Here is an 18,840-nt window from a genome sequence, read left to right as displayed (position 1 = left end):
TCTTAAGCTTTTAAGATCTGTGTACAAACATAGAATTGTTAGCAAATCTCTGTATCTTGCTTATAATTCGAAGCAAACACTAAAAAATGGTTAGTAAATAGAAATTGTTAACAATTAAACACAAGAAACATGCACTACATGTATAACAAATAAAGAACACAATTTATTTTTTCGAAATGAATCATATATATACATGTATATACCTACATATTTCCGTAAGCGATATCAAACTCTATTTAAACTGAATAAACTCGAGAAAATGCCGAGCATCTCAACAAAAACCTATTGCATTAATCTACCATTACGCAAAAAATAATGCCGAATTACCGATAGAATGAATTGTATTTCAGTACTCCTACATCAGATTTTGCTTAATTTGCGCAGGTAAACAGTTAACGTAACTGTTTGATTTACCGAAGTCCCTGTTTGATTTGATACGTAAAAATCACGAAATACAGACGACAGTTTCCAGGTTACAAAGCATAAATAATGAAAACGAAACTAAAATCAGAACAAGCTAACATCAACGTCATGTATGAAAACTGTCAACGCATTGAAATATTTAGCCTCAATTTACTTCACAAAATCGGCACCAATATATTTTTCATGTTTAAAAAATTTCCCTTCATACGCGAACTGTTGCACAACAAGCAAATTCATCATAGTCAGATCGACCCTTTTTCGTATAATGTCATGGCTGCTTTCAACAAAGAACCTCGTTTTAGAAGTATGGAATACGAGTCTTGGTAAAATGGGTAAGCAAAACCGAGCCGTGGCAAAATAAAAGCCGGGGCAGATCGGCAATCGTCAATTCCAAATACGCATTATTTTGCAGCAATAATTACAGCAAATACAAATATACTGGTCCATCAATTATCCTGAAATTTTAATGAGATTGGCAGATTAATAACTGCTTATCTTTTGTTTTGCCCAGGCCAAGTCTTGTCTACCCATTTTACCGGATGCCGAATCCGAGGCTATTAAACTGATTGAAACACGGCTTTCCTTTATTATTATTTTCGTAATAACTCAGATTTGAAACAGAATTAGACCTTAATTTTTGCAATTTATATTTTCCTTCCCATAAGGATAATTTATGCTAAACTACGTTGAATTGGAATCAGTAGTTCTTGAGAAGAAGATTTTTAAAAATGCACCCCCCTTTTTCTACATTTTCAAGGTTTTCTCCGCTTTGAAAACAGATCGGACTTTTATTTCTGCAATTTATATTCGCCCTCCCATAAGGATGCTTTGTGCCAAATTTGGTTGAAATTGGATAAGCGGTTTTAGAGAAGAAGTTCAAAATGTAAAAAGTTTACAGACGGACAGACGGACAGACGGACGGACAGACGGACGGACGGACGGACGACGGACAAAAAGTGATCAGAAAAGCTCACTTGAGCTTTCAGCTCAGGTGAGCTAAAAACTGCTAAACTATGGAACCATGCATTTAAAGAGCACTCACAGAAATTCCCAGACTGTGACAGTTCACTGGACTAAAACCAGCATGGGGAGGAAAAGAGAGGCCTGGCATGGATCCTTTCCATTCGATGTAAGAAGTGCCATTACACCAGTCACCCTGAAAAGCTGTACGAGGAAGTCAGTCGATCAGGAAGGGGACGGTGAGCCGCACAGTTTAATGTTGCCATGGCTGTCGGCCACTTGGGTACCGGCCTTACAACAGAGGGCATGCGTGGTATGCTTCTTTGCGTAAACATCGAACCAGCATCAGCCACCAACATTCATCAGACCTGCAACAAAGTAGGCAAAATCATCACTGATGTGAGCAAAAACAGCATGAAGAAAATAAGGCAGGACATTCAAGAGCTTAACGAGAAATGTGGACTTGCCAATACACCTATAAGAGCGGAAGGAGATGCCCGGTATAACAATGCCACCTTCAGTGCGATAGGGAAAACACCATTCCAAGCTGCCACACAAGTTACATACACATTAAGTGAAAATGTTACCAAGAAGAACAATGTTGTGGCAGTGTTTTGTGGCAATAAACTGTGCAAGAAAGGCACCCATCTTAGAGCCAAGGGAAAGGAATTTACCTGCCCCGGACATGAAGGCTGCACTGCAACCATTCCTCCAGAGACCACCATTAAAGACAAAAAGAGATGGGCTGCGGAATGCATCAGTGAGCTGCAAAGTGATGCTGTCCACTCATCATTTCCCATTTCACCAGTGATGGAGATAGTGCTGCTGCTTCCAATGCATCTGAAAATCAAGGGCATATGATTGAAAACCTTAAAGACCTGCACCACTTCTTTGAATCTCAGAGAAAACAGACTGTTAAGGCTCCATTCAGCAGTCACATGTTTCCTGGAAGAACGAAAGCTATGAGAGAATCCATGCAGAGGAGATTTGCCCTGGACCTGAAGCTTAGATGCAGGACCATGTACGAAAACTGCTACAAACACTACTCCAGTGACTTACCTTTGATGAAACGGGCCATGTAAACTGCTGTCTGTTCCATCATCAGCTGCTACCAAGGACAGTGCGGAAAGTCCTGCCAACTTCATTCCTTCTCCTGTCGCGGACTGAAAAACAACAAGTGGAACTCTTCAGTGTTGCCTTGTGACTTTGAATTAAGCATGACAGAAGACATGTGCTTGTTAAAAGACTGTGTAAATCTGACTTTGGGACCTAAAATTCTTGATAGAATTAAATATCACACTTGTACACAAAAATCTGAATCTGTTAATAGGGCATATTTAAAATCAAATCCAAAATGTATTACAAGAAGTAGAAATTTTGAAAGTAGAATACATAAAGTTGTGCACTCACTCAATCAGGGTCATGGAAATTCAACATTGGAACTTTGTGAATCTGTAGGGGCACCTGTTGTAAAAGGAAGTAGAGTGGTCCATCATCTAAAACAACAGCAAAATAGGCAAAATTACTTTAAAATGAAACTAGAGGTACTGTGAGCAAGCTCACAATTGATACCCCCCGCTAAGATAAAAATCATAATGCGTGTATTTTTCCAATTATAGGAAATATTGGATGAATCTATTTCACCGTCTATTTTCTTTAAATAACAACTGCTCTATTTTTTTTCAAACTGTTGGTCATAAGCAATAATTGTGTGAAGTAAGAATATTCAATGCTTCTCCATCAGAAAGATAATGACCGGACACAAATTTTGCACTTTTTCTGCCAGTGACCTAGACCTTGCCCAAATGACCTTGGGTCAAGGTCATGACACACCCTTTGGTCCTAAGCAATATTTGTGTGAAGTTAGAACATTCAATGCTTCTCCATAAGAAAGATAATGACCGGACACAAATTTTGCACTATTTTTCCCAATGACCTTGACCTTGCCCAAATGACCTTGGATCAAGGTCATGACACACCCTTAGGTCATTAGCAATCTTTGTATGAATTAAGAACTTCAAATGTTTCTCCATAAGAAAGATATGGGCCGGACAAAAATTTTGTATGTTTTTTTTGCCAGTGACCTTGAACTTGCCCGAATGACCTTGGGTAAAGGTCATGACACACCTTTAGGTCATAAGCAATCTTTGTATGAAGTAAGAATTTCCAATGTTTCTCCATCAGAAAGATAATGACCGGACACAAATTTTGCACTTTTTCTGCCAGTGACCTAGACCTTGCCCAAATGACCTTGGGTCAAGGTCATGACACACCCTTTGGTCCTAAGCAATATTTGTGTGAAGTTAGAACATTCAATGCTTCTCCATAAGAAAGATAATGACCGGACACAAATTTTGCACTATTTTTCCCAATGACCTTGACCTTGCCCAAATGACCTTGGATCAAGGTCATGACACACCCTTAGGTCATTAGCAATCTTTGTATGAATTAAGAACTTCAAATGTTTCTCCATAAGAAAGATATGGGCCGGACAAAAATTTTGTATGTTTTTTTTGCCAGTGACCTTGAACTTGCCCGAATGACCTTGGGTAAAGGTCATGACACACCTTTAGGTCATAAGCAATCTTTGTATGAAGTAAGAATTTCCAATGTTTCTCCATAAGAAAGATATGGACCGGACACGAATTTTGTATTTTTTCTGCCAGTGACCTTGACCTCGCCCAAATGACCTTGGGTCAAGATCATGACACACCCTTAGGTCATAAGCAATCTTTGTGTGAAGTTAAAACTTCCAATGTTTCTCCATAAGAAAGATATGGACCGGACACGATTGCACAGACAGACGGACGGACAGACGGACGGACAGACGGACAAGGTGATTCCTATATACCCCCCCAAACTTCGTTTGCGGGAGGTATAACAAAAACTATTAAAATATAAATTCCAAAGAAAATTTTATAGATCTAAAAGATATCAGCTCTATGATAAAAAGTCTAAAGACACTTGTAGTAAGTCACTAACAGATCCAAAGTTAAACAGGAAGTAGCTAAGTGGGGGGGGACCACCAGCCCAGTACAGTGTCTATGTCCTATAAAAAGGCTGAGTGAAGAAGAGTTTCATGATGTCGTACAGCAGCAGAAGGATGGAATATTCACAATAAGCGATGCTGAGCGTAGAGGCAGTCAAATGAAGATTTTGCGACCCGGGCCAAGTGAAGTGCAGCTGGTAGACTCCTACATGGATGCAGAGTCACCGAACCCCTATTCCAGACTTTTCAAAGTGCTCCATCAAGAAACAAGTGAAAAGCTGTCAATGTAACACCAAACCGGGTTTTCTTTTATGTGAACTGTATCCATAATCCATGTCAACCCGTATCCAGTGAAATGGATAAGGTGAAAGGGTACATGTACCCTATATGCAATATTTTGCCAAAAAATGACTAAGTTCAAAAGCTAGTATTTTTTTCATTAATAATCAGAAATTGAAATACTAGCAATATGCACACCTCTGATATATGTACAATTGATCTGCAAAAGAACAACTTCCTATCTTGAAAACTGTAGGAGGAGTTATCCGTACAATGAGGGTACCCTATATGCAATATTTTGCCAAAAAATGACTAAGTTCAAAAGCTGGTACTTTTTTCATTAATTATCAGAAATCGAAATCCTAGCAATATGCACACGTTTAATATATGTACAATTGATCTGTAAAAGAACAACTTCCTATCTTGAAAACTGTAGGAGGAGTTATCCGTACAATGAGGGAACCCTTTTGGCAGCCGCACGCCCGCCCGCCCGCCCGTACGCCCACCTGCCCGCCATTTTCATCATTTTAAAAACCGGATTTTTCCTTTGGAAAACCCGGTTAAAAACTGCTAAACTATGGAACCATGCATTTAAAGAGCACTCACAGAAATTCCTCGACTCTGACGGTTCACTGGACTGGAACCAGCATGGGGAGGAAAAGAGAGGCCTGGCATGGATCCTTTCCATTCGATGTAAGAAGTGCCATTACACCAGTCACCGTGAAAAGCTATACGAGGAAGTCAGTCGATCAGGAAGGGGACGGAGAGCCGCACAGTTTAATGTTGCCATGGCTGTCGGCCACTTGGGTACCGGCCTTACAACAGAGGGCATGCGTGGTATGCTTCTTTGCGCAAACATCGAACCAGCATCAGCCACCAACATTCATCAGATCTGCAACAAAGTAGGCAAAATCATCACTGATGTGAGCAAAAACAGCATGAAGAAAATAAGGCAGGACATTCAAGAGCTTAACGAGAAATGTGGACTTGCCAATACACCTATAAGAGCGGAAGGAGATGTCCGGTATAACAATGCCACCTTCAGTGCGATAGGGAAAACACCATTCCAAGCTGCCACACAAGTTAAATACACATTAAGTGAAAATGTTACCAAGAAGAACAATGTTGTGGCAGTGTTTTGTGGCAATAAACTGTGCAAGAAAGGCACCCATCTTAGAGCCAAGGGAAAGGAATTTACCTGCCCCGGACATGAAGGCTGCACTGCAACCATTCCTCCAGAGACCACCATTAAAGACAAAAAGAGATGGGCTGCGGAATGCATCAGTGAGCTGCAAAGTGATGACTGTCCACTCATCATTTCCCATTTCGCCAGTGATGGAGATAGTGCTGCTGCTTCCAATGCATCTGAAAAGCAAGGGCATATGATTGAAAACCTCAAAGACCTGTGCTACTTCTTTGAATCTCAGAGAAAACAGACTGCTAAGACTCCATTCAGCAGTCGCATGTTTCCTGGAAGAACAAAAGCTATGAGAGAATCCATGCAGAGGAGATTTGCCCTGGACCTGAAGCTTAGATGCAAGACCGAGTACGAAAACTGCTACAAACACTACTCAAGTCACTTGCCGTATTTTCCCGACGACCTGTCGATGCGGATGACTCGTTGAATTCCTCATTTTTGGCCAAAATTTTAACAAAATCCTACGATACGTCGATTTAGACCATACGTCGATCTTATCACTTCAAAATGGCGTATAAAACTGCTGTTACATTATCAGTGTATGATGCCACGATGTCCCCGATAATGCTACCAATTATTATCAATGATTAACAGTTAAACAATTATGCTTTATACTTATGAATCATATTTTCAAATACCGGTAACATCTACAAAGTCGCTTGCATTTTAAACAATTCCCGATATCGCATGTTATGCTAAACTAAACTTACTTTGTCAGAAATATTTTATTCCCAAGCATTAAAATAATTATCCACTCTGACTATCGCCAGTGTATTCGCCATTACATAACTAGCCACCTGTTGACTCAGCGCGTGGTCAATGTTTGTTTAACAATTTCCGGTGTCATGGACATGCCCCTGTCTTGTGTCCGACTTCAAAGGGGGATCTCAAGTGCAGAAAGCTTAGCAATTACTATATGATTTGATGAAACTTGTTTACTTTGTATCCAGTAATGCAGTTACACGCTATTGTTTTACATAGTCACTGTTAGAAATACAGTACCTGGCCATAATACAGTACGCAAAATGGCCACCGTGTCAGTAAAACTTTTTCACATTTGGAAGATTTGTTTGTTATTTTTTCACATGATTTAAAGAAAATTTCTCTTACCTTATCAGTACTTGGTAATATATCCTTTTGCCTTTATTACAGCCCTTAATCTTTTAGGAATTGACGTATACAGACTTTTTATAGTGTCGGAAGAGATCGAGGCCCATATTTCTTTAACAACGCGAATCAAGTCCTGTCTATTTTTGATTTCATGTAAGCGGTGTTCTAATCGAATCTTAATTGTTCTCCATACAATTTCAATAATGTTAATATCTGGTGATTGACTTGGCCATGTAAGTGTATCTATATTATTTTCATCTTTCCATGCAACCGTCTGTCTAGACTGATGTACGGGGCAGTTATCTTCTTGCAACATCCACGGACTGTCACTGAATTCTTTCGCAACAATTGGCCACAAATTGTTATCCAAAACAGAAATATACTTCTCGGAATTAATATTCCCCTCAACTTCTATCAAAGTTCCAACACCATTGTATGATAAACAGCCCCAAAACATGGCTGATATGCCAGAGTGGGGGGAGTGACTGCTGTACATACCAAGACAAGCGGGTTGAAATCGCTCTCCAGGTTTCCTCCAAACATGAACTTTCTTGTCCTTGCCCAAAACAACTTTCATTTCATCGCTAAAGATGACTTTAGACCAGTTTTCTTCAACTGTCCAAGCTAATTTAGACCGAGACCAGGAAACTGGGGATTAACGATTGTTCTTTGATATCGTTATTTTCTTGGAAACAGAGCAACGCTGATAACACTGCTCCTTCAATCTACGTCGAACTGTTCTGCTAGAAACTAGTTCGGGTACAGAATCATTAAAAACACTGGTTAAATCTGACAAAGTCTGTCGCCGGTTTTTCTTAACCAATCTTTCCAAAACACGATCCCCCCTGTCCGACACCAATCTCTTCCTTCCCGATCTTTCCTTGTTTTCCACTGAACCTCTATCAGAATTCCGTTTTAGCACCTTCTGCACAGTATTTGGGCTAATTCCAATCAACTCTGAAATTTTCCGGCTACTTAATCCATTTTTACTCATACTAACAATCGTCTGCTTTTGCCCTGTTGATATTGTCCATTTATTCATACGTTTTAACTTACCAAATTTCTTGAAAAGAATCTATCTCCTAGTAGAACAAGATGAAATTTGTTCAAACTCGATAATCCTGACAATGGTAGAATGGTTGGAAATTCCTGTCTGTTTACTTCCGACGATCAACAATACCCTGTAAATGATACCCTCTGGGAGCCATTTTGTATGACGTATTTTTTATTCTAAGAATAGACTAGTGGAACCCTTATTGCAAGTGACGTCAGTTATGACGCTAATGTATGGATGCGTGTGACTGTCAAAACTTGTTACTCTACAACAACTGAAAAATCAAGAAAGGAAATTTGTGTATATTTGTTTTGATTTTACGGCGGCCATATTGCGTACTGTATTATGGCCAGGTACTGTAGATCGATCATTTGTACGACTTGATAATGACGATATACGACATACATACGTTTCCAAAAAAAATTTACCTAACAATAATCAAAGAATTGGACAATAATTAATCAATGAACTATAACCACTATTATAACAGTACTCTTTATATACACAAGGAGTGAAATTGCCACATAGATCTCAGCCTTAGGGCAAGATTATTAACACAACCTATTGTATAAACAGTAGTATTGATAATTGCCGATTACGTATTTTAAGATTGAATTTGACCATAAAATATTTCTGATTTATACTTTCCACTAACAACTCTTTACTAATAAAATAAATAAATTTAAAAAACATCCCCCGGACCTACTGCAATATTTTCTTCCATTCAAATTTGGTTTCAATTTTACTGCGCAATGTTATCTCATACTACTAGTGATACATAGAACCATGAAACAATGTGTTTATAAAAACGGAACGGTAAAACTTTTAATAACTGTTGTTATTATTATGTATTTAAGTGTTAACAGATGAGTGAAATGATAATTATTAAAGATGAACAGTGAATTCAACAACGTAATTTTCAATCACACAGCCAACTCAAGATTATTAAAACCAAGATTTTAAATGCTATTTTTAACAATTTTCTGACCTCGAGCCTACGACAAGTCAAACAAGACGATAAGTCGGGTGATCTGCTTCAGAGAAAAAAAATACCGACTAATCGTCGGAAAAATACGGTACCTTTGATGAAACGGGCCATGTAAACTGCTGTCCGTTCCATCATCAGCTGCTACCAAGGACAACTTCATTTCTTCTCCTGTCGCGGACTGAAAAACAACAAGTGGAACTCTTCAGTGTTGCCTCGTGACTTTGAATTAAGCATGACAGAAGACATGTGCTTGTTAAAAGACTGTGTAAATCTGACTTTAAGACATAATAATCTTGATAGAATTAAATATCACACTTGTACACAAAAATCTGAATCTGTTAATAGGGCATATTTAAAATCAAATCCAAAATGTATTACAAGTAGTAGAAATTTTGAAAGTAGAATACATAAAGTTGTGCACTCACTCAATCAGGGTCATGGAAATTCAACATTGGAACTTTGTGAATCTGTAGGGGCACCTGTTGTAAAAGGAAGTAGAGTGGTCCATCATCTAAAACAACAGCAAAATAGGCAAAATTACTTTAAAATGAAACAAAAACTATTAAAATATAAATTCCAAAGAAAATTTCATAGATCTAAAAGATATCAGCTCTATGATAAAAAGTCTAAAGACACTTATAGTAAGTCACTAACAGATCCAAAGTTAAACAGGAAGTAGCTAAGTGGGGAGGGGAGGGGTGGGGGGGGGGGGGTTATCATAGGTGGGTGGGTGGGGGGGGGTGTAGTTAGCATGTTTGAAATGTTTGTTATATTATACCTATCATATGAATTTTGTATTACATTTAATGATTGCTCTGTTTAAATAATGTGCACTTAATGTATGGTAATGTGTGAATGATGAGAGTGTGTAAAATGTGAAATGTCCTTTTATAGGGTTCTCAGTTCATGTAAATATGTTATATTTTTCATTGTTTATCTGATTAAAATGATTGCAAACAATTATCTTGATTTTCTTACCTGTCTGATGTACACAACAACGAGGACTGAGACTGTTGATTGAAATACGGGTATACAGGTGTCAAATTTCACCGTTGGTGACAAGACAGCATCCCGCATTGTTTATCCGCCATTGTTGATCTTTAACAAGGGAGACAACTCCTGAAATTCGAAAAAATGCAATTCAAATAAAAGTTCATGTTTCTCTTTAGGTCTCACACAAGGAATTAATTTCACTATATGTTACAATATAGCTTTAATTCAGTTACGGTAATTAATTAGCTATACTCTCAGCATATAATTCATGAACGAGAAATTTTAGTTAAATGCTTCAAGAAAAATTTTAGATCAGAAAAATAACGCCTTATGCGGTTTCTAAGAGAGATAATTGAGAGTAAACATAACTACCCCTAAATACACGTGGGTTCCACATGTTGACAAACAGGCTCAGCACCATCCAGGAAGTTGCATCATGCGCATCTAAAAAAATAATTCCATTGAAATTAGTGTGACAATTCCAATAATTCTCCTCGCCACTGAGTCCAAAATCAATACTATAGGCCTAAAGGTGTCATAACAGTATTTCACTGAAGGTTCACGTCAAAACATGGCTGAGCCAAAATAATTCCCGAATTTTCCTTTGAATTCGGGGCGGTTCCGCTCGAGACAGGAGCTGATTTTTTGTATGAGATGAAAAACAATGTGTAAGAGGTCTAACTATCCCAGTTTTGTAATAATGCGAGGTCATTTGAATTTTTGATGCGCGTTGTTTCTGGAGGGGGGTGAAAAGTCCCGGGCTTGATTTTCAAGCACATGTGTAACTTCGATGTAAACAAAGTCGCACGCCTTGCTGGATGCACGTGTGTATTTTGCTAGAAACTTGTAAATGAAGCGTTGTTTAAAAAGATGTCAAGAGGATTTTTTCCAGAAGTTCGTTTTGAATTTTTAATCTGTATGTAAAGTTGTGCAATTTTGGTAAGAATATATAGTAGAATTTAATACTGTAGTGCAACCTGCAGGAAAACGGGTTTGCTATGTTAAAAGTTGTTTTACCTGTGTTTTATGTGTTAAATCAGTGTGTTTAGACGAAAAATGACAAACAATGGGGTTTTGTAGCCAGCAGCACGCTTATTTTGCTTTTAATGATGCATACAAAATTAGCCCAGATTTCCTCTGAAATGTTCTACTGCCTCAAAACAATGAGCCATTTATAGTAGATCGGACCGTCTAAACTGTCCGGAAATTTTTTAGCAGATCAAATACGATGTAGTATTCATCGTCGTAAACAACAAAATATTCTACGGGGTGTGAATATCAAATAAAATCGGTTGTTTAGGCCCTTGTGTTACAGTAAGAAATGCTCAATTTATGTCCAAAATTGAGAAATATTGATACGAAAGCGGAAAACAGCTGAGATGTATCACTCATGATAGTTAGATTAGAACAATACCATGCTATTTTGGACAAAGGTTCTCACCATTTTCATAAATTATATGAAATAATGACGTTTTCTCTACCCCACCCCCCAGAGGCAGGGTCATTGAATTTTTGGCCGACATAATTTCTGGGGTCCACATGATATTAATTAATTTGCGTCATTTTATACATTTTCATACATCACTTGTCAATTTAAAACCAAAAAATCACTGAATATCAAAACACCGTGTAAATGCATACAGTATAACTTTGATCATATTTTCATAAATCAGTGGCCACCGTGTACACCGTGGTGTTTAAAAATCGCTCATAACTTTCTGAAATGAGTAGATATCTTCATAATTTTTTTTTAGTCACACAACACAATGAGTATTAATCAATTTATTAATGTTGATTTTGCGATAACAAAAAATGAGTTATATTGCAGGTGTCATAACAGTATTTCACTGAAGGTTCACGTCAAAACATGGCTGAGCCAAAATAATTCCCGAATTTTCCTTTGAATTCGGGGCGGTTCCGCTCGAGACAGGAGCTGATTTTTTGTATGAGATGAAAAACAATGTGTAAGAGGTCTAACTATCCCAGTTTTGTAATAATGCGAGGTCATTTGAATTTTTGATGCGCGTTGTTTCTGGAGGGGGGTGAAAAGTCCCGGGCTTGATTTTCAAGCACATGTGTAACTTCGATGTAAACAAAGTCGCACGCCTTGCTGGATGCACGTGTGTATTTTGCTAGAAACTTGTAAATGAAGCGTTGTTTAAAAAGATGTCAAGAGGATTTTTTCCAGAAGTTCGTTTTGAATTTTTAATCTGTATGTAAAGTTGTGCAATTTTGGTAAGAATATATAGTAGAATTTAATACTGTAGTGCAACCTGCAAAATAAGGTGCCAAAAAAGGAAGAAAGAAAAGAAATTGTCTCCATATATATGGAACTACAATTGACTAAGTTCAGTTTGATTGGCTATTTCCATGCGTAAGACCTCTAACACGATTATAAATAAGGTTTATCATGAACATTGTTTATCCTTTCCAATGGTGTATCACTCCTAATGTATCGTGCACGTATACTGTTCTATCGTGCATTAATCCTATCTGATCATGCGTGAATCCTATTCTATTGTTTATCTTGTAAAAAATAACTTTGTTGGTATTGAACAGCTAGATTATAACCAGCCTGGAGAAAACAGTTGATATATGTTTATTTTCTTCATTCAGAATCGGGTATTATTTTTCATATAAAACATTAAAAAATCAGTTTTCCATTTTCATTATGTCATAAACTTTTTTTTTCTTTTATTGTTTTGTTATCTTCTACCTTTCTTGTCAGGGCTAGTTGACATAATAATTATTCTGTAACATCATGTCTAAGAACTCTCACATGTCACTTGAAGTTACACTCTACTTGAATTAAATGCTTGTTTTGATAGATGTTAATGACCATTAAAGGAAAGCATAAGTGTGACTAAGATTTAATCAATTAAAAAGTCTTAAATCGCTGATCCCCACATTATATACGCTTTGCAAAAATAAAAAAAATACCCCGTCCAGTCCAGTGCTCATATAAACTAATTTGTTTGTCCGTGCCAAAAAAAACACTACTCCACTATACCTAAATTTCATAGATTTCAAGATAGCCTTTGACAGTATTCACAGAAACACACTTTGAAAATAGTAAGAGCTTATGAAGTGCCAGAGAAATTTGTATCCTTCATCAAGTACATACACATTTTGTATGTGCAGTCATTTTAACTAACAAGGAGACTGGTTCTCAGTCAAGTCAGGAGTCAGATATAGATGGATTATCTCTGCCATTTTGTTTCTGATTGCCATCAACTGGGTATTGTAGAAAACAAGAGATGAGGCATTACTTGGTTTATAGTGTCAATTTTAGAGGACCTCGATTTTGCCGATGAAATTGCACTACTGTCATCTCAACAAGACCATATGCAAGAGAAATCATAATTATTTAGCCATTAATATGCCATTCAAATTGGCCTTGAACTGAATACCAAGAAAACTAAAAAAAAGGGTTCTGAATCAATACTTTGAATCTGAAAAAAACATAGGTAATCACAAATTACAGATAATTTATTGTATCATATACAATATATGATATTATATATAATGCAATATTGTATAATTAATATGATACAATAATAACAATTATATCATGTATTGCAATATCATATGAAATAATATCATGTACAGTTATAAAATAATAAATAAACCAATATCATACAATATTGTATCATAATATACAATACTATACATAACAATATCATGATACAATATCATATCATCAAAAAATTGATACAATATCATATCGTATCATATAACTTTTCACAATATAACATTTCATATTATATTGTTAGTATCATATTAAACAATTAGTGTATCATATCATAAATAACCATATCATAGGAATCATGTTATATCATTTAACCAAACACATCTATCAAGTTAGTTTGAGTAAGGTTGGAGATTTTTTTAGCATCCTTGATAATTGAGATCAGGGGCTGCATCTGAAGCAACCTCTGCAATTCAATTACCGTAATGTCTCGTGTATAACACGCACTCGTGTATAATACGCACCCCCAAAGTTGACCAAAAATTGGTAAAAAAACAGCAGGTTTTATGTATAACACGCACCCAAAAAATGACAAAAATCAGCGACCGCCATTCTCTCCAAAATTATCGATTTTAAATGATAATATTAAAATCCAAGCGTAAATTCTGTTATTTTGTGATCGGAACATAGCAAATACAATGAAAATCGACGGCCGCCATTTTCCCAAGAACTATCGATGTTTAATGATAATTTTATAACCCAAGAGCAATTTTTGTAATTTTCCCACAGAACTATCGATGTTTAATAATAATTTTATAACACAAGCGCAATTTTTGCCCAAGCGATATAAGTGTCAGTGTCTCATCTTAAAAAAACACAAGCCGTTTTTATCGTAATGAAACCCAAGCGCAATCACTGCAATTTCGTGATCGGAACTTAGCCCAAGCGATATTAGTGTCAGTGTCTCATCTAAAAAAACACAAGCCGCTTTTTATCATAATTAAATGGGCGGAGTTACAAAATATGTATTGTTTTTCGTTCTTACAATTTTACATAAATATGGGGGGTATGATTTACATCGGTATCAAACATCATCTGAGAATTCAATGATGGGTAAAGAAAGAGTTTCCTACACGACGGAGGAGAAGTTGAAGATCATCAAGTATGCTGAGACGAAAGGCAACTGAGCTGCGGGTAGATAATTCAATGTCAACGAGGCGAACATCAGACAGGGGTGGCTGAAGAAAGACCGGCTTCAACAACTCCCAAAGAAGAAGATGGCAGAGAGAGGCAGAGAGAGGCAGAGAGACCTTCCACCCACAGATGGAAGAACAGCTCAACGCCTGGATCCAGGACATGCGGCAGCAGGGGGTTGGCGTATCCATGGGAGAAGTAAAGATCAAGGCAAAGATCATCGCCAAACAGATGAAGATTGCGAACTTCAAGGCCTCCCAGGGATGGTGTTACAGATTTTTCCAGCGACACAAACTGTCAATGAGAAGAAGAACGCACATAGCCCAGCGCCTGCCTGAAGAGTATGAGGAAAAAGTCACAGATTTCCAGCGGTTCATTATACAGCAAAGAAAAAGGAACGACTACGCCCCTGATCAGATCGGGAATGCTGATCAAACGCCACTAACCTTCGACATTCCCTACACCACTACAGTCGCCACCAAAGGAGACAGAACTATCAACATTAAGTCAACGGGAAATGAAAAAAAACAGATTCACAGTCATGCTTGCGTGTACAGCCGATGGAGGGAAGCTGCCGCCATACGTCATCTTCAAGAGGAAAACTCTGCCTAAAGAGAAATTTCCTGACGGAGTGATAGTTAAAGTACACGAAAAAGGATGGATGGATGAAGACCTGACGCACGACTGGATCAAGACTGTATGGGGGAAGAGGACAAGACCCAGCGAGCCAAGCCTACTTGTACTGGACGCCTTCAGATGTCACAAGACAGAGAAGACAAAGAAATTACTAAAGAAGACGACACCAGCGATCATCCCCGGAGGAATGACCGAGGAATGACCAGCATACTGCAACCACTAGATGTGAGCATCAACAAGCCCATGAAGAACAGTCTACGGAGAAAATGGAACGAGTGGATGCTGAATGGGGACCATAGCTACACCAAAGGGGGACTACGCAGGAAGCCAGATCTCCCTACCATATGCCAGTGGATTCTAGATGCGTGGTTGGAGCTTCCTAAGAAGATCATAGTTAAAGCCTTCAAGAAGTGTGGGATCTCCAACGCCATGGACGGGATTGAGGACGACCTGCTTTGGGATGACAAGAGTGACAATGAGAAAGAAGACGAGGATGAAGACGACGATCCTATCTACGCAGACAGCGATTTCCCATGGACAGAGGAAGAATACGAACATGTATTTGACAGCGACTGTGAGAAAGAAGAATTCTACGGATTCACAGAAGACGTGGCGATGGGTCAACAATGAAATAAACGAAATAATTGTTGAAAGCGTATTAACCGTACATGTACATCAAAGCTAGAGCTGAGTGTTTACGAGTTACATAATGTTTGAGTGTGTCGTGTATTATATGTATACAATCAAGATATTCCTTGTCTTACCTGTTCTTATTGTGCTATTGTTATTACTAAATAAACAATGATCAAGTATAACGGTGTTCTATGTGAAGCGGAGCATATAATGAGTCCTATCAGTGACACTGTCTATTTAATTACCGTAAAACGTTTTAAGTTGAATTCATTATTCAATAACTAAACTTAAAAGAAATCGAACATAAAATGGGAAACAAAATTTTATTTTAAAACTTCTTTTACCTTACTTACCAAAGTTCATGTAATATCACTATACTACAATATATCGTCGGGCACGAGACACAAAATATGCTACCGAAAATTGTTGTGTAACTATTGATCACGCATTAGGTGCTTTGTCAAAATGGTGATCTTGAACATAACACAGGAACACAATAAACAACAAAGTTTGCTAAATTTATTTGTTAATGTATGTTTTTTTAAAGGATTTGTAAATTAGATGTTTTAATCGACCCGATCGTTAATAAGATGTTTTAATCGACCCGATCGTTTTGTAAACGGTAGATCACAGTACATGACATGATATGGGTTGTCTTAGTGTAGCTGGGGATAGCTGAATATGTCCTAAAAAAAACGGGGTAGAAATTAGGTCCTATGTATAACACGCACCCCCCACTTTTGTGTAAATTTGGGGTGAAAAAAAGTGTGTGTTATACACGAGACATTATGGTAGATTATAGTGAAATCAACTATTCAAGCTATTATTTATAAAATGTGACCTGTTCCAAAAAACTAAACCTCATCCAGCATCCGTAACTTATGGCTCAGATTCAGCATTCAAGCCTGTCAGGTGCATCAGTATCATAAGACGCATCACCCATGCAAGTTTAGTGAAGTTAGGACCTGTAATAACTAAGATTTATCTTTTAGCATCCTTGATTATGGAGATCAAGCTCTGCGTCTGAAGCTTCCTCTGCGATTTATTCATATTACAGTTTAATCGACTATGCAAGTTTGAAATAGTACTATTATCTATGTAACATGTGACCTGTTAAAAAAAACTTAACCTCATCCAGCATCCGAAACCTAGTCTGCCTCCGACTCAGCTTCAAGCCTGTCAGATGCATCAGTATCATAAATCGCACCATCCATGGAAGTCTGGTGAAGTTAGGACACGTAATAACTAAGATATCATCATCAGAGGGCACCTGTTTCAAAAACTTTAACCAGCTCTTAAAACCTTAACCTCCTCCAGCATCCAAAACCTATGGCTCAGATTCAGTATTCAAGCCGTTCAGGTGCATCAGTATAATAAGACGCACCATCCACACAAGTTTGATGAAGTTTGGACCAGGAGTACCTAAGATATAATCATTAGAGGACACCTGCTCAAAAAATATTAACCAGCTCCAAAAACCTTAACCTCCTCCAGCATCCAAAACCTTATGCCTCAGACTCAGCATTCAAGCCTGTCCGGTGCATCAGTATCATAAGACGCACCATCCATGCAAGTTTGGTGAAGTAAGGACCAAGAGTAACTAAGATATTATCATCAGAGGGCACCTGCAACAAAAACTTTATTCAGCTCTTAAAACCACCTCCAGCATCCAAAACCTATAGCTCAGATTCAGCATTCAAGTCTGTCTGGTGCATCAGTATCATTAGACACACCATCCATGCAAGTTTGGTGAAGTACAGACCAGCAGTAACTAAGGTATTGCTATCAAAGGGCACCTGCAACAAAAACTTTAACCTGCTCCAAAAACCCTAACCTCCTCCAGCATCCGAAACCTATAGCTCAGATTCAGCACTGAAGCCTGTCTGGTGCATCAGTATCATAAGACACACCATCCATGCAAGATTGGTGAAGTACGGACCAGCAGTAACTTGGATATTGCTATCAAAGAGCACCTGCAACAAAAACTTTAACCAACTCCAAACACCTTAACCTCCTTCAGCATCTGAAATTTAGGACCCAGATTCAGCATCCAAGTCTTTCAAGTCCATAAGTAGGTCCACATAGCCACATATCATTCTTGGCCAAGTAGTAGTTACCCCATATAATATTGTTGGTTATGTTAGCGTAGCTCCCGAGTGTCGTTATGACCACGCCCAGCGGGTATCTGCACATAATCAACAATATTACATGGGTTAAGTTACTTGTACCATATAGTTTACGATTATTCATTATATCTTATTACCGTAATCCGGTGAATATAATACGCAGTAGTGTACAATACGCACCCCCCACTTTGAGCCTGAAAATGGTGAAAAAAGCTTGTTGGGATGTATAATACACATAAAAAAAAAATGACCAAACGGTAATCCTGAGTATCAACAAAGCAGTTACACTTTGTATGCACGCTCAACTTCATCGCGGGAATACACTACCGGAAATAAGAAAACAATATTTTCTTAGATACGGATTTATTGTAACTAATACATCGCAGTAATATCTTTAATTCATAATCAATGTTTTAAAAAGACCTAGTATTAAATATTCTAACGTAAATAAAATCAACTACTTTTAACAAGCGTTATATAATTGTTTAGTCATTACAATCCATGTGAAGTGAAAAACGGACGATGTTCAGGTATGGAGATAACGGACCTAATTAAATTCTTAAATGATTCCGATGATGATCAAAGTGATCAATTATAGGTCTGGAACATAATAAAATAATATATTGTGTTGTGTATAGTACACTTATAGCCTAAGGGGGATGTCTGAGATACCCAAGGTGTCAAGCGTTAGCGGTGGGGAAGCACAACTGTTTCAATGGCTTCAATTAACGGAATAGGTTATAGAATTATTTATATTCATAATTATTTGCAATAAATCAGTTAGCATT

The 18,840-nt window shown here is 37.7% G+C and overlaps 1 protein-coding gene and 1 long non-coding RNA gene across 2 annotated transcripts in view; one reads left to right on the top strand and one right to left on the bottom strand.

Annotated features, from left to right (window-relative positions):
- LOC105336028 (alanine--tRNA ligase, cytoplasmic) overlaps window positions 1-18,840 on the top strand; it is a 609,144-nt gene that overhangs the window by 258,531 nt on the left and 331,773 nt on the right. The window lies entirely within an intron of this gene.
- The window catches only part of LOC136273992 (uncharacterized), a 55,993-nt gene continuing 43,416 nt past the window's right edge, over window positions 6,264-18,840 (bottom strand). The window contains exons 3-6 of the long non-coding RNA XR_010712232.1: window positions 10,367-10,438; window positions 9,980-10,120; window positions 9,427-9,512; window positions 6,264-9,179 (exon numbers count right to left, since the gene is read on the bottom strand). This is a non-coding gene — a long non-coding RNA (uncharacterized lncRNA). The remainder of the gene's footprint in view (window positions 9,180-9,426; window positions 9,513-9,979; window positions 10,121-10,366; window positions 10,439-18,840) is intronic.

The sequence above is a fragment of the Magallana gigas genome, chromosome 3 (assembly GCF_963853765.1).
Source record: "Magallana gigas chromosome 3, xbMagGiga1.1, whole genome shotgun sequence".
Lineage (NCBI taxonomy): Eukaryota > Metazoa > Mollusca > Bivalvia > Ostreida > Ostreidae > Magallana > Magallana gigas.
This window is presented reverse-complemented; position numbering and strand designations above follow the sequence as displayed.